We start from the raw sequence: 15534 nt of genomic DNA, 5'->3' as shown, positions 1-15534 counted from the left end.
TCTACAATTCTAAGTTTCCTCAAAGCAGTTTGGGCAAAGTAATAGTAGTGTAACATAAGCTGCATTTATTTGACAAGTTAACTAAGTATACCCCCATTTATGGAGACAGTATTCCATTAAAGGAATCACATAAGCTTGTGTCCTACATAATCTTCTAATCAATAAGCATTAATATGTTTGTTAAAAATAGTACCGGCATCTGGAGGGCTTTGTACCAGGCCTTTATCCCACAGTTACCAGGGCTATTAGTGAGTTAAAGGTGCAATGCATTTTAGTGATATGAAATGGTATCAGCAGTACAGACTTGGGAAGTTGGTTTAGCTAATAATACACATAAGGAAATACCTCTTTTCTCTCTATAAGCAAAGGCAATAAAATTTAAACAAAATTATTTGCATCTGTAGGGACGCGGGTGGTGCTGTGGGTTAAACCACAGAGCCCAGGACTTGCCGATCAGAAGGTTGGCGGTTTGAATCCCTGCGACGGGGTGAGCTCCTGTTGCTCAGTCCCTGCTCCTGCCAACCTAGCAGTTCAAAAGCACATCAAAGTGCAAGTAGATAAATAGGTACCACTCTGGCGGGAAGGTAAACGGCGTTTCCGTGCGCTGCTCTGGTTCGCCAGAAGCGGCTTAGTCATGCTGGCCACATGACCCGGAAGCTGTACGCCGGCTCCCTCGGCCAATAAAGCGAGATGAGCGCCGCAACCCCAGAGTTGGCCACGACTGGACCTAATGGTCGGGGTCCCTTTACTTTATTTGCATCTGTAACACAGGAAGAAGGCAAGCATAGAAGGAGGAGTAGAAGACTCTTAATCTCAGGGTTGTTGGTTTGAGTCCAGCATTGGGTAAAAGACCTCCCAAATCACAGGGGGTCCCTTTCAGCTCACTGATTCTATGATTTGTTGGGTGTCTAAATTACGATGGCTTCCAAATCATTTATTTCGATAAACCCCTGCCTCATCCAACACTATGACTACCAACATGTACATTGCGCTGTTTACTTTCTTCCAGAGGATTTGAAGGGGACTTAAAAGTGTAAATAATCATATGAAGAAAGTCCACACCCCTAGAACGGGGCTTTAATTTTTTCACTTCTTAAATAAGCCATCCATCTCCTGCCATTGCACGCTTCACCTCCTCCCTCAAGCACAAGCCTGATTAGCCCTATGGGCACCATATGAAATTAGACACATCAGATTTGTGCGAAAGACAGAGATCGTTCATGTGTCAAGAGCTTTGACGGGCCTCGTAAATATGTCAGGCAATGTTTACATCCAGGCCAAACTTGCGGTTTGGCAAAATGGTTCATTCGCCCCACCAGAGCTTTGATCTCCTGACAAATCATTTCCTGATGCAAGTTTAAACAACAGGCAAGGACTTTGGATACCGACCAGCTGTCACGGTTGCCCTGGGAATTGGCACCGGGTGGCCGAAGGGAAAACAGAAAGTGAAAAGAGGCTGAGTCCACTCACACCTTTCAGGCAGGATGGCCAAAACGGGAGCAAACCATTTGTTTCTTTCCAAAAACGGAAAGCACAGACACATCTCTCTCTCTCTCTCTCTCTCTGCATCCTTCTGATGGTGATATGGGATACAGGTTTCAGAGGAAATTGGTTAATACTTTCTCCTCCAAGAGTTACAGGCAGCATGCCAGAAATGTTTTTTTTTAAGAAGGATCCCTGGACGGTTAAGTCCAATCGAATTTGACTATGGGGTTGCAACCCACTCATCTGGCTTTCAGACCGAGCGAGCTGGCATTTGTCCACAGACAGCTTTCCAGGTCATGTGGCCAGCATGACTAAACTGCTTCTGGCGCAACAGAACACCGTGACAGAAACCAGAGCGCATGGAAACGCTGTTTACCTGCCCGCTGCAGTGGTACCTATTTATCTACCTGCACTGGTGTGCCTTCAAACTGCTAGGTTGGCAGAAGCTGGGACAGAGCAACGGGAGCTCACCCGATCGCAGGGATTTGAACCACCAACCTTCTGACTGGCAAGCTCAAGAGGCTCAGTGGTTTAGACCCCAGCGCCACCCGCCTCCTCAGAAATGTTTACAATAATTCAACAACAACAAAAACAATTGTATTATTTATAACACCCCACCCATCTGGCTGGGTTTCCCCATCCACTTCGGGTGGCTTACAACATGTAAAAAATTATCTTTTGCCACTGCATATTGTAACTAATCTGTGCCGTTTTTTTTCAATTTTATTCTCAAAGCAACTTTTACTGCTGAACTTACTCCAAACCCGCTAGCATGCTAACCTATTCACAATTAATTACTGAAAATAATAATCTACAAACATTTTCCACTCCCCCTTGAAAACTTCCATTTTGTTCTCTGGTTTTACTAGTTGAAACTTGTTAATTCCGCATAGTCCAATCATTTCAACCGCCACTCCTCTTTCACGGGTATGCCAGTTTTGGGGCATTTAATGATCTCGCTGCAGCACTCGCAAACATAAATACATAAATTATTATTATTATTATTATTATTATTATTATTATTATTATTTGAATTTATATGCCACTCTATACCCGAAGGTCTCAGGGTGGTTCACAGAACAAAATCAAAACATAAAACCACAAGATTTGCTCTTTTGAGTTAACACCGGCAAAAGGTGCGATCTGAAATCCTTCAAAGAACTACCTATTCCTTGTAAGATACAGAAGCTCAGGGAAATATTAGGAGCTTAAATCAGTGGTTCCCAACCTTTTTTTGGCCATGCCCCACCTAAGCATCTCCAAAATCCTGATGCACACCCTCCCGTGACATATAATTCTTATTATTCAAAAAGTAAACTCCTATTCATGTGGAGGAAGCCTAAAAGGCCATTAACTTCTAAAAACTCTTTCTCGAACTGCCCCCCTTGAAAATCTAATTTCCCCCCCTCCTGTGGGGCACTTGCCCAACGCCAGGAACCACAGGCTTAAATAGACACAGTAAAAAGACATAAAGAATATAGGGGAAGGGGCCAAGAGGAAAAGGAAGTGTGGTCTCCTTCTCCTCCTCCTTCCCTGGTCCCCCTTCTCTCTCACCCCAGAGAGGAATGAAAGCTGTTTTCCTTTCCTTCCCCTTGTAGCAGCTACTGTTTTGATATTCATAATTTAGAAGCTGGGAGCCGGTGCAGAAAAATAAGGTAAGAAACTGCTCTTTACAGCATTACTGCTATTCTGGCAGGTAACAAAGAAAGCAGCCTTCACACTAATAATCCCCAGTGACCATCCCTACTTGAGCCTGTGGTTTGGGAGGACGGGACTGGTGGTCAAGGTTTCTTGGAGATGTGTGTGTGCGTGTGTGTGTGTGTGTGTGTGTGTGTTTTAAAAGGCAAAGTCAGAAGACTTTTAATTAACACCAACAGAAGGATCCGTGAGCTTTGGGGGAGCAAAGCCTCTGTTCACGGTATTCTCCTAAACTCCCCTTGTTGTGGGTGGCGGAAAACAACATTCCTCACTCCCACTAGCGCTGTCTTTGTTTGCACAGAGCCATTTCTAATTAAAGAAGAGTTTTTTGCAACTCCAGTGCAAACACTTCTGTGGATATCACGTCAGTTATAGAAGAAAGCATAAGGCCAAACAGGAATACTCAGAGGAGGGGAGACGAGAGGCCGGCAACATGAATATAATGAAATCTTGCCTCTGAGCACTCACTCTCTCATAATTACACACTTATAATAAAGTGTGATGCCTTAAGCATGGACCATAGTTACTAGATAGGGAAGCGGGTGGCGCTGTGGTCTAAACCACTGAGCCTCTTGGGCTTGCCGATTGGAAGGTTGGCGGTTCGAATCCCCACAACGGGGTGAGCTCCCGTTGCTCGGTCCCTGCTCCTGCCAACCTAGCAGTTCGAAAGCATGCCAGTGCAAGTAGATAAATAGGTACCGCTGTGGAGGGAAGGTAAGCTGCATTTCCGTGCGCTATGGTTTCGGTCACGGTGAACTGGGCCAGGAAGGCAGTTCAGGAAATTTGGCCTGAGAGCAGAACCACTTAGCAGCGGAGAGCCAGCCACAGTACCTCTCAGGGCCTTAGAAATGGTCATCCTGCAAATGTGAGACCCCAATGATGGCGACTCCCTAATGAGAAGTCCCTCCTGAAAGGCACTTGGCTTGCCCACGTTGGCTTCATTTGGGCACAAAGTGGAAAAAAAACTTTTGTTTTCTCAGACCCTTGAAAAGCAGACAACTTTCTGTATTCAACGGCTATTTTTCTACCCCCACTGTTGGAGGCAGTAAGCTTCAGAAGACAGTGGTATTTGGTTTTCGAACGTCTCAGAAGTCGATCGTTTTGGTTTTCAAGCACCAAAAACCCAGAACTGCTTTGGTTTCTGAACGCTTTTCGGAAGTCGAACATGCCACGCGGCTTCCATATTGAGTTTTCCATAACTAAATGCTTCCAGAAGTACCGTATTTTTCGCTCTATAGGACGCACTTTTTCCCCCTCCAGAAATTGAGGGGAAATGTATGTGCGTCCTATGGAGCGAACGCAGGCTCCTTGGCTTCAGCGATAGCAACGCGAAGCCTCCGAAGCGCAGAGGGAGTGCTCCCTCCTCGCTCCAGAGGCTTCGTGTTGCTTTCACTGAAGCCTGGAGAGCGAGATTTTTTTTCTTGATTTCCCCCTCTAAAAACTAGGTGCACCCTATGGTCCAGTGCGCCCTATGGAGCAAAAAATACGGTAAATGCTTTGGTTTTCGAACGTTTTGGAAGTCAAACGGTCTTCCGGAATGGATTGCATTTGAAAGCCGAGGTACCACCAAGTCTGAAGAACCACAACAGGACTGATGGGAATTGGAGTCCAACAAGACTGGGAGGGCCACACCCCTGGCTTGCTACCTCTCATCTCAGAAAATAAAGGCATATCGTGGGAAGGGGGGAGGCCATGGCCCTGGACGCAAAATTCTGAGGGGACGCAACCACATTCCCCCACGCAGGCACTGGCTTCCGTGGGGATCCCTCTCCCACTCCAGCAAAGATGGTAGAACACCCCAGGCTCATGGAGGGAGGGAGGTGGGCAAGGAGTGACCTCAGCCCAGCCTGGCGCTCCTCTCTGTGGGCCTGGGGGGAATTCATCCGCCAAGGGCTACGTTTGCCAGCCAGGATTCCCCCTGCATGAAAAGGCAGGCAGATTAGTGCAGCCCCGCTTGGTGAGGGGGACGCTCTGGCGGTATCAGCAGCTTGCCTGCCCTGGGCACCGGCAACCCATGCTACACCACTGGGTGCATCCCCCCCCCCCGAGTGCACCTCCCTGTTTATTACAGTCTTTATTGGATCAGAAGACATAGTCGAGTACAGAGCCTTCCACAATCCAGAAAGGTAAATGAGTTTTCTAGTGCTTTCTAGACGCAATGCTATTTCTGAGATTGAGGGGCGAGAATCCTCTCGACTTCTACCGGTTAGGTTGTTTTTCCCTGGGTCTTTGTTTAAAGAGCTAATTGCTTGTGGTTTTGAAATGCAACTCCATTGCAGAAAGAGAAGCAAAGGCTCGGCTTTGCCACTTTGCCAAGTGGAACCTCAATCCTGAATGGCTACCAAGGGAACACTCACAGGTAGGGCTTGAGACGAGAGCAGTAAGGACAAGACCTGGAATGTACGATGAGTCAAAATGCCGTGACTGTTTTGCTTAATTAGCTGCCTAACATTTAGAATTTGCACATCATTTTCATGGACACACAACAAACAGCAAGCCAGTTTGGCAACATACTGCCCTTGGTTTACAGTGCACTCTGCAACTTGATGGATTGGGGGGGGGGGGAGTTCCATGCCAAAAGTTGGAACTTGTTCATATCCTGCTTGGTTATTCTATTATTCCATCTAAGAAAGATATACACCCAGCCCAATGTTTGTTCTTTATTGGAAAGAACATGCAAGAGTGATTAACTGATAAGGTGCTGAAATAACAAAGAGATTTTGAAAACGACACACTTTCCTGGACCTTACATGACAGCTTCAGAAGGCACTGTGTTTCTCTACCCAACCTTTTAAAAAATATGAGCAAGTACAAATGGTTCATATCGAAGTATGTGTGCAAGCTCTCGTTAAATGCCACTACTTAATTCCATTAACTAAATTACTAAAGGCCAGTGACTGGTGCTGGCAGTATACATTTACAGCAGTTCCCAATTAAGTGATTGTGCTTCTATAAAACCCGGCAGTATGGAGGGCTGCCCGTTTCTGACAGCTCCACCTACCCTATAAGCAGCGGAAAAAAGCAAAAAGAAAGAGGGGGGAAAATGCTTGCATCAGTTACTAATCTCTTCATTAGAGAGATTTCATTTCACTTCCTACATCTATTATTTAAGACGGGCCATACATACCCTGCAAGACTGGAAAGGCCAATAGGCAGGAGTTTAGAAAGCAGAAAGGAAAGCTGACGGCATAGTTTGATTCAGAGGGCATTCGTAAATATAACACAGAAGAGGCACATCTTCAGTTTCCATCAAGAGCAAAAACATCTGAACTGATCCTGCAATGCCAAGTTGACAGCAGAGCTCCAAGCGTTAAGAGAAACAATATTTTCAGCTTTAAGAGTAATTAGGTATATTTACACAGGAACAACAGGGGATCGTGAATACCCAGCAACTCCTCTTAATTATTACTATCGTTGTGGTTATTTGTTAATTTATATACTACTTATTATGCCAAAACTATGTGGCCGAATGAGTAATAATCATGGCTACAGATCAATACTGAAAAGCTCTTTCATATTCCAAGGAAGAGTGTTGTTGCTTTTTAATTTGCATACCCAAGTTCTACAGTATGCAAAGAACTCATACTTTCCTTCATGCCAGCTGCTGACAAACACACTCATCCTTTGTTTTCCGTTCTGACCAAGCCATCTATCTGTCATAAGATGGAGATGTGGAAGGAATTAAGCCAATTCTTCTATTCAGATCAATTAAAAAAACTAGCTTCTGCTTCTTACACATACCATACCCTCCAACATTTCTCCAATGAAAATAGGAACATCCTATTCCATTATTATTATTATTATTATTATTATTATTATTAAATAAGGAAAAGCGGGACATTCCAGGATCAAACCAGAAACTGTCCCTGGGAAAAAGAGGCACTTGGAGGGTCTGAGCCACGATCTGTTAAGTTTCTTGCAGAGCAGCCACAAATCCAGAGCCCCAAATGGCAACTGGTTTCTTTGAGGCAGTTCCCATATGGACTAGGTGAATCTTTAAACGTTTCCAGCCAGTGCCGAATTTACGTACAAGCTAAACAAGTTATAGCTTAGGGCCCCAAGGGAGTGGGGCCCCCAATGAAATTTAAAGGGGGGAACTGGATGTACATTTCCAAAATGTAAGATAAAGGTAAAGGGACCCCTGACCATTAGGTCCAGTCATTGCCGACTCTGGGGTTGCAGCACTTATCTCGCTTTACTGGCCGAGGGAACCGGCGTACAGCTTCCAGGACAGGTGGCCAGCATGACTAAGCCGCTTCTGGAAAACCAGAGCAGTGCACAGAAACGCCATTTACCTTCCCGCCCGAGTGGTACCTATTTATCAACTTGCACTTTGACATGCTTTCGAACTGCTAAGTGGGCAGGAGCAGGGGCCGAGCAATGGGAGTTCACCCCGTCCGGGCATTTGAACCACCGACCTTCTCATCGGCAAGTCCTAGGCTCTGTGGTTTAACCCACAGTGCCACCTGCGTCCCAAAATGTAAGATAAAACCAATAAAATAAAACCTACATCCAGCAACAGTGTTTTGTGTTGTGTAGGCTCCTATGATGGAAGTCATGGGCCCCGCCTGCTCCCTAAAATATCCCTGGTTTGCTCCTTTCTATATATAGGGTACATACATTCTGCATGGACTGGTTGCATGGCAACGTGTGCAAATGGCTTGAGATACCTATGAGGTCCATATATTATCATATAGCATATTTTAAACACAAAAAACGATGACAATTTGTTGTTGACAAAGAGTCCCATTACCTTCAGTAGCTGAGGGCCTCAAACCTAAATCCGGCCCTCTTTCCAGCACAACCTTTTCCAAAAATATGGCTCTGCAAGGCATTGCTAGAAATCCAAGCCTATTCATACAAAAACGGCTTAGCACTCTGAGCTCCATCAACACAGATGCACTCACAAGAAGCCACTTCCGCAGATGGGTGCCTGTAAAAGTCGGTCGTTGGCACCCACCATTTCAAGTCCATGTTTAGGACCATGGGTAGGCAAACTAAGGCCCGGGGGCCTGATCCGGCCAAATCGCCTTCTAAATCCGGCCCGCAGACAGTCCGGGAATCAGCATGTCTTTACATGAATACAATGTGTCCTTTTATTTAAAATACATCTCTGGGTTATTTGTGGGGCATAGGAATTTGTTCATTCCCCTCCCCAAAAAAATATAGTCCGCCCCCCCACAAGGTCTGAGGGCAGTGGACCGGCCCCCTGCTGAAAAAGTTTGCTGATCCCTGGTGAACTATGCTCAAGGCAGCTTACAACATGGTAAGGTTTACATAATTACTAAGACAGCAGAAGTCATAAACAATAAATAAAAAACATGAAAAAGTACACAACCAAATGGAAACAATTTCCAGGTAAATCGTAAGATCTAAAACTAAAGATACAACAGTAATATCAATACAGTGATATCTCTGGATGCGAACGTGATCCGTTCCGGAGCCCTGTTCGCATCCAGAAGCGAACGCAACCCGCACCCGCGGGTCGCGATTTGCCGCTTCTGTGCATGCGCGTGACTTCAGTTTGACCGTCTGTGCATGCGGTGAAACCCGGAAGTAACGCACTCTGTTACTTCCGGGTCGCCGCAGCACGCAACCCGAAAATACTTATCCGGAAACTACTTCAACCCAAGGTATGACTGTAACAGCAACAGCTCTCTCAACCCCCCGTGAACAATACTCCAGCCCAAGAATCTGTTCAACAGCCTCAGCTTTTATTGCTGGAGTCAGTCCGCACTCCACTCTCCCAGGCCAGACGGGAAAGGGCCAGCAAGGCAATTTAAAAGCAGCTGCAACTTTCAGGTACCTGGTCGGCCACTGTGAGACCAGGATGCTAGACTAGAAGAGCCACTGGCCTGATCCTGCAAGCTCCCCTCATGTCCTCATATACCACCTGACCAGTGTTAGAATTTAGCCAGGCGCCAGGCACATTTTGCTACTGGAGCGAGCGGATCCAATTGCAACTACGTGGAGATTTGTGGGCGCCGGGTTGGCAACCACAGTTTAAAAACCCCTGCCTTAGTCCACAGTTAATACCATGTCCACTGTGTTTCTCTTTCCTGCATGCTGGGACGAGGGAATAGTTGGAAGAGCAAGTCAAGCAATGTAGTTGAGATCATAAAATCATAGATCTTTGGAAGGCACCCCAGGGATCAACTAGCCCAACCCCCTGATGAATAGGGGGTGACCTAACCTAGATTTAAGGTGCCATTGCACCTGAATAGGTCACCCCTATTCGTCACCCAGCTTATATATCTGAGTTTCTGACACTGCACCTGACCTAAAATTACACCAACACGTTTAGTGCAGGTATGCAGAATACAGGTCTTACATTCAGTGGTACCTCGGGTTACATACACTTCAGGTTACATACGCTTCAGGTTACAGACTCCGCTAACCCAGAAATATTACCTCGGGTTAAGAACTTTGCTTCAGGATGAGAACAGAACTTGTGTAGCGGCGACGCAGCGGCAGCAGGAGGCCCCATTAGCTAAAGTGGTGCTTTAGGTTAAGAACAGTTTCAGGTTAAGAATGGACCTCCGGAACGAATTAAGTATGTAACCAGAGGTACCACTGTACCTCCCGGTTTGTATCAAGAAATGGGAGCGTGATCAACCCAAAATCAGATAATTGGCCCCATAATTAAGTCTGCAGGTGGCACAGCAAGGAATAATAATAATAATAATAATAATAATAATAATAATTTATTATTTATACCCCGCCCATCTGGCTGGGCTTCCCCAGCCACTCTGGGCGGCTTCCAACAAAATATTAAAATACAGTAATGCATCAAACATTAAAAGCTTCCCTAAACAGGGCTGCCTTCAGATGTCTTCTAAAAGTCTGGTAGTTGTTGTTCTCTTTGACATCTGGTGGGAGGGCGTTCCACAGGGCGGGTGACACTACCGAGAAGGCCCTCTGTTTGGTTCCCTGTAACTTGGCTTCTCACAGCGAGGGAACCGCCAGAAGGCCCTCGGCGCTGGACCTCAGTGTCCGGGTAGAACGGTGGAGATGCTCCTTCAGAACAGGCAGGGGGTCTCCTTTCTGCAAGCCCTCCTGCATCTCCCCCTCAAGTATGCACTCAGTATCTCTCTCCTGGAAAGGGGCGCAATTGCCATGTTATATATATCCACAGAGGTAAGCAGAGGAAATAAACAGCGACCTGACTTTCAGAAGACATCTGTACACAGCCCTGCTCAGGGAAGTTTTTAATGTTTGGTGTCATGTTGTGTTTTGATTCGTTGGAAACCACCCAGAGTGGCTGGGGGAACCCGGTCAGATGGGCAGCATATAAATATGTTGTGGTTGTTGTTGTATTCAGGAGGCAAACAGGACCATAAACGAATGGACCATAATCCTGCTACTGTTCTCACTTCAGAGAGGCAACAGCGACTGCACAAAAGCGAAGTTTAAGTGGTAACCATGGAAGTTATCACCGAAGTAGACCAATAAGTGTTCTCTCCTCACAGGAAATGAATGAATGGATGGATCACCCTTATAACAAACCTAGGCTTAGAAAAGCGTTCAGAAAAGACCACGTGAAGATTAAGCCTCGTCTGTACACACACTCACTAAGACGATTTCATATTCAACTATTAATCCCATTGTTTTGTCCCTGTTTCCTAGATGCAACAATCACCATACCTAAGGAAGCCTTTTAGCGGTCCAAACTTTTCAACCACATAAACGTTCACATTTACACACAGCTATTTGCACAGCAAGGTAAAAACTGCTGGTTTTGAAAGGATGGGCAGAAGAATCCAAGTTTAAATTCAACATTATTAAAAGCAGCCAGGCTACGCGAGGGGGGGGCGGATTTTCGATTTTCCTACAGTCTCCCAACAGACTGCTTAAGTAATAAGACTGAGCAGCAGATCAATAAACTTCCAGCTCTGCATAAAATGCAGCTTCATTAGCTAATTCACGTGCCCGGCAGCCAAGAGGGAGGGAAAGAAAGTTGAATTCTTTTTCTCCCTTCAGCAAAGAGAGAGAGAGGGAGAGGGAGAGGGGGGGACGCACAATGAAGCGCTGATAGGCACCATCTTTCTCGCCTCCAAAATGTTGTGTTCCCTTCGACCTCTCCCCCCCCCCGCACCTCAAATACCTTTGATGTTTCCAGAACAAAAGCTTCCCTCTTTCCCGCTGTTCCAAGGGACGGAGGGAGAGGTGAACCAGCAAAAGGAGGAATGGGGAGGGGAAGAGGAAAAGAGAGAGAGAGAGAAGGGCAGAGGAAAGAGAAGCAGCAAAGCCCTCCGAGCACCCCCCTCCCAAGGCCCGGGACATTGCAATGTCAAGTGAAGGGGAGCCCGAAGTTCTTTGCAAAAAATAAATAAATAAGAGCGCGGCGCGTTGCTGCAGCTCCAGGCTTTGCAGGCAGAGACAAGACGGCGAGGCAGAGACTCGCGCAGAGGGAGCCCCTGGCCGCCTCCCCCGCGTAGGAGATAAGGCACCCAAGAGAAAGGAAAGGGGGCGTCGGGGGGGGAGGCAAGAGGGCGCCAGTCGGCAGGAGGAGAGAGCTGTCCTGCCTCCCCACCCCCACCCCAAGGTGGAGAGAGTTGCCACCTGCAAAATGCTACGTCCCGTACGGAGAGATCCCGGGTCCCCTTCTGTGCCAAGTTAGGGACCCTCTCTCCAGCCCAAGGGTGCGCAAAAGGCCACTCTGGGTTGCCAAGCGCAGGCAAGAGTTACAAATGCATGTGCGCGCCCCCGCTGCGAGAGATCGCTTGGAAGGTGCAGCAAAAAAAAAAATATCGCCCCCCTCCCCTGTCCTGCATTTTGCCTGAACAAAGGTGGCCACACTCGATGGGGAAGGAGCGGTGGGGGGGTGATCCCATGCTGTGTTTCCCACGACAGAGTTGCACAAACTTTCCCTTTCGAGAGGAACTCGCCGCCCCCCAGCGAATCTGCATGGGGGCGAAGGCGCAACCGCCCCCCCTTTCTTGCAAAAAAACCCCCAAGCCCTCCGGGAGAGGTGGGAAGAAAGACTCACCTCGGAGTTCTTGAACCTGCTGGGAAGCAGAAGGAGGAGGGACTCCGGCGCAAGTCCGAGCGCACGCGGGCTGAGAGGCGGGCGAGGGGTCTCCCGGAGGCGGCGGGGGACGGGCCAGGGACCGGCTGCTCCGCACAGACGGAGCCCCCCGACCCCGGGAGCTGCGGGGGGAGCAGAAGCCGCCGCCACCTCCGCGACTCGGGACTTTGGCGCTGCAAAAACTCCTCTTGGAAGCAGCTGCAAGCGCACCGGCTGGGAGGCGAGTGCGCCTGCGCTCCGATGCCAGGCTCTCCACCCCCCCCCCCCGCAAAGGGAGGAGCAGCTGGAAGGAGAAATCCCCCGCCCCCGTGACGTCACGGATTCCACGGGCGAGGAGGTTCCAGTCACGTGGCCCTTCGCCCGGATTGGGGGCTTGGCGCGGAGCAAAGTGAGAGGCAGCGGGGGACGGGGTTGCGGGCGACACGTCGGGGATCTGGGGCCTTTGCAAGACCGGGGTGGGGGGTGGGGGCGCAGGAATTGAAAGAAGGAAGGGGGGTGGCAGCCGGCGAGGAGCTGCGCCTTTTGCTGGGACGAAGAGCTCTGTGGGGCTCGGAAGACGGCGCGCGCGCTCTCTCTTGTGCAAAGGTCGCCCCCAGGGAAGCGTCCTCGCCTCCTTCCCAGCTGGAAAGGATTCTTCGGAGGAAAGCGCATGCATACGTTGTGGATGGGATCTAAGAAACGCAGGGAATCAGTGCTGGATTAGCTATATACCTTAGGGCCCCAATCTCTTGGCCCCATCCCAAAAAAAAATTTAAAGGGAAAAAACTGAATGTACATTTCCAAAATATAAGATAAAAAGCAAATAAAATAAAACCTACATACAGCAACCGTGTTTTGTGTTGTCCTATGATGTAAGTCAAAAGGGCGCTTTGGGTTAAACCACAGAGCTTGCCGATCAGAAGGTCGGCGGTTTGAATCCCCGCGACGGGGTGAGCTCCCATTGCCCTGCTCCTGCCAACCTAGCAGTTCAAAAGCACGTCAAAGTGCAAGTAGATAAATAGGTACCGCTCCAGCAAGAAGGTAAATGGTGTTTCTGTGCACTGCTCTGGTTCTCCAGAGGCGGCTTAGTCATGCTGGCCACATGACCCAGAAGCTGTACACCGGCTCGCTTGGCCAATAAAGCGAGATGAGCACCGCAACCCCAGAGTCGGCCACGACTGGACCTAACGGTCAAGGGTCCCTTTTCCTCCTGCCTGCTAGACTGCTCCTAAAATATCCCTGGTTTGCTCCTTTCTATATATAGGGTGCCTACATTCTGCATGGACTGGTTGCATGGCAACATGTACAAATGGCTTTAGATACCTATGAGGTCCATAAATTACCATGTAGCATATATTCAACACCAAAAATCAACAATTTGTTGTTGACAAAGGACAGCTGGACATAGAAAGGGCCCCATTACCTTCAGTAGCTTAGGGCCTCATCAAACCTAAATCCGGCCATTTGTGGATGGGACCTAAGAAACGCAGGGAATGCAAATTTGAATCATATTGGGCAGGTGCGGGAATAGGAATATTTTGATGAGGGCAGCCTTGCGTGCAAAGCTTGCATCCTTTAGATGAGCACAAAGTTCCCAATAATCCGCCTTGTGGAGGCATCTCCAGTCTCTGAAGAAAATTATTTTCTGCATTCTACACCAATGAATTAAATACTATTAAATGCGGCTTCAAAGTTTGTGCAGTACACACACACTTTGAAGCAAGGTACATACATGGGGACGCGGGTGGCGCTTGGGGACGCGGGTGGCGCTGTGGGTAAAACCTCAGTGCCTAGGGCTTGCCGATCGCATGGTCGGCGGTTCGAATCCCCGCGGCGGGGTGAGCTCCCGTCCTTCGGTCCCAGCTCCTGCCCACCTAGCAGTTCGAAAGCACTCTTAAGTGCAAGTAGGTAAATAGGTACCGCTTTCTAGCGGGAAGGTAAACGGCGTTTCCGTGTGCTGCGCTGGCTCGCCAGAGCAGCTTCGTCACGCTGGCCATGTGACCCGGAAGTGTCTCCGGACAGCGCTGGCCCCCGGCCTCTTAAGCACAACCCTAGAGTCGGACACGACTGGCCCGTACGGACAGGGGTACCTTTACCTTTTTACATACATGGGTGGAGCCAGGATTTAGTTGGGGGGCAGGCTTTATGTTTGGGGGAGCAGAACCAAGTTATCTGTGATGCAATTGGTTACTTAGTTAAGTGTTTTTATTTATTTACTTGATTTAGGGAGGCAGCTGCCTCCCCGTGGCTGTGATTATGCATATCTACAAAAACACACACACACTGTTTAGCACAGGAGAAAACGTAAAGTTGCTCATATTCTGCCGCTAAGGTAGTTTTTTGTTGTTGTGTGTGTTGAACAGAAAAGAAAGCCCATTTTTCCAAGGGGAAAACTCCCTTTGCTTTGCATCCCTTTCCTTGCTCCTGTGCCCTGACCTCGATAGAAGGTTGCTGCGTTTCTGTGACAACATCAACACCATGTTCCCGTTTCCATAGGGCACAACAGATGTCTGTGTTTTCCAGCTGTCTCTATAATTGATCGGTGTAAGCAATGATGCGCCCCTGGCTGCTGCTTTCCTGAAACTTAAAAAAACAGCACACATTTAGATCAGCGGAGATTGCCTGCCTTGCGTTTTGTTGCACCTGTGTCAGGATTTGGTCTCTAAATATTTGCCCCTTGACCCACTGGTAAAAGCCTCTGCCACTCAATTGCTGTAAAGATCCATTTCCCTTGCATATCAAAATATCAAACCACACAGAGGGCCTTCTTGGTGGTGGCGCCCTACCATCGACATAACTTTTAGAAGACATCCGAAGAAGAAGAAGAAGAGTTTGGATTTGATATCCCGCTTTATCACTACCCTAAGGAGTCTCAAAGCGGCTAACATTGTCCTTTCCCTTCCTCCCCCACAACAAACACTCTGTGAGGTGAGTGAGGCTGAGAGACTTCAGAGAAGTGTGACTAACCCAAGGTCACCCAGCAGCTGCATGTGGAGGAGCGGGGAAGCGAACCCAGTTCACCAGACTACAAGTCCACCGCTCTTAACCACTACACCACACTGGCTCTGGAAGTTTTTAATGTTTTATTATGTTTTTAATATTTGGTTGGAAGCCACCCAGAATGGATGGGGAAACCCAGCCAGCTAGACGGGCTATCATCAGCATCATCAAAAAAAGAGCACTACAACATGGGGGGCCAGAATAGACCCAGATTCTGACCTTGTTGTTGTTTAGTCATTTAGTCATGTCCGACTCTTTGCGACCCCATGGACCAGAGCATGCCAGGCACTCCTGTCTTCCACTGCCTCCCACAGTTTGGTCAAACTCATGCTTGTAGCTTCGAG

General features: G+C 48.1%; 1 protein-coding gene across 2 annotated transcripts in view; it reads right to left on the bottom strand.

Annotated features, from left to right (window-relative positions):
* KANK1 (KN motif and ankyrin repeat domains 1) overlaps nucleotides 1-12460 on the bottom strand; it is a 127208-nt gene extending 114748 nt beyond the window's left edge. The window contains exon 1 of one of the 2 annotated variants that reach the window (XM_053371166.1): nucleotides 12173-12460. The gene's annotated coding sequence lies outside the window, so the exon portion shown is untranslated. The remainder of the gene's footprint in view (nucleotides 1-12172) is intronic. The other variant, XM_053371165.1, reaches the window with a different exon arrangement.
* Nucleotides 12461-15534: the final 3074 nt, after the last annotated feature.

This window comes from Podarcis raffonei, chromosome 17 (assembly GCF_027172205.1).
Source record: "Podarcis raffonei isolate rPodRaf1 chromosome 17, rPodRaf1.pri, whole genome shotgun sequence".
Classification (NCBI taxonomy): Eukaryota; Metazoa; Chordata; class Lepidosauria; order Squamata; family Lacertidae; genus Podarcis; species Podarcis raffonei.
This window is presented reverse-complemented; position numbering and strand designations above follow the sequence as displayed.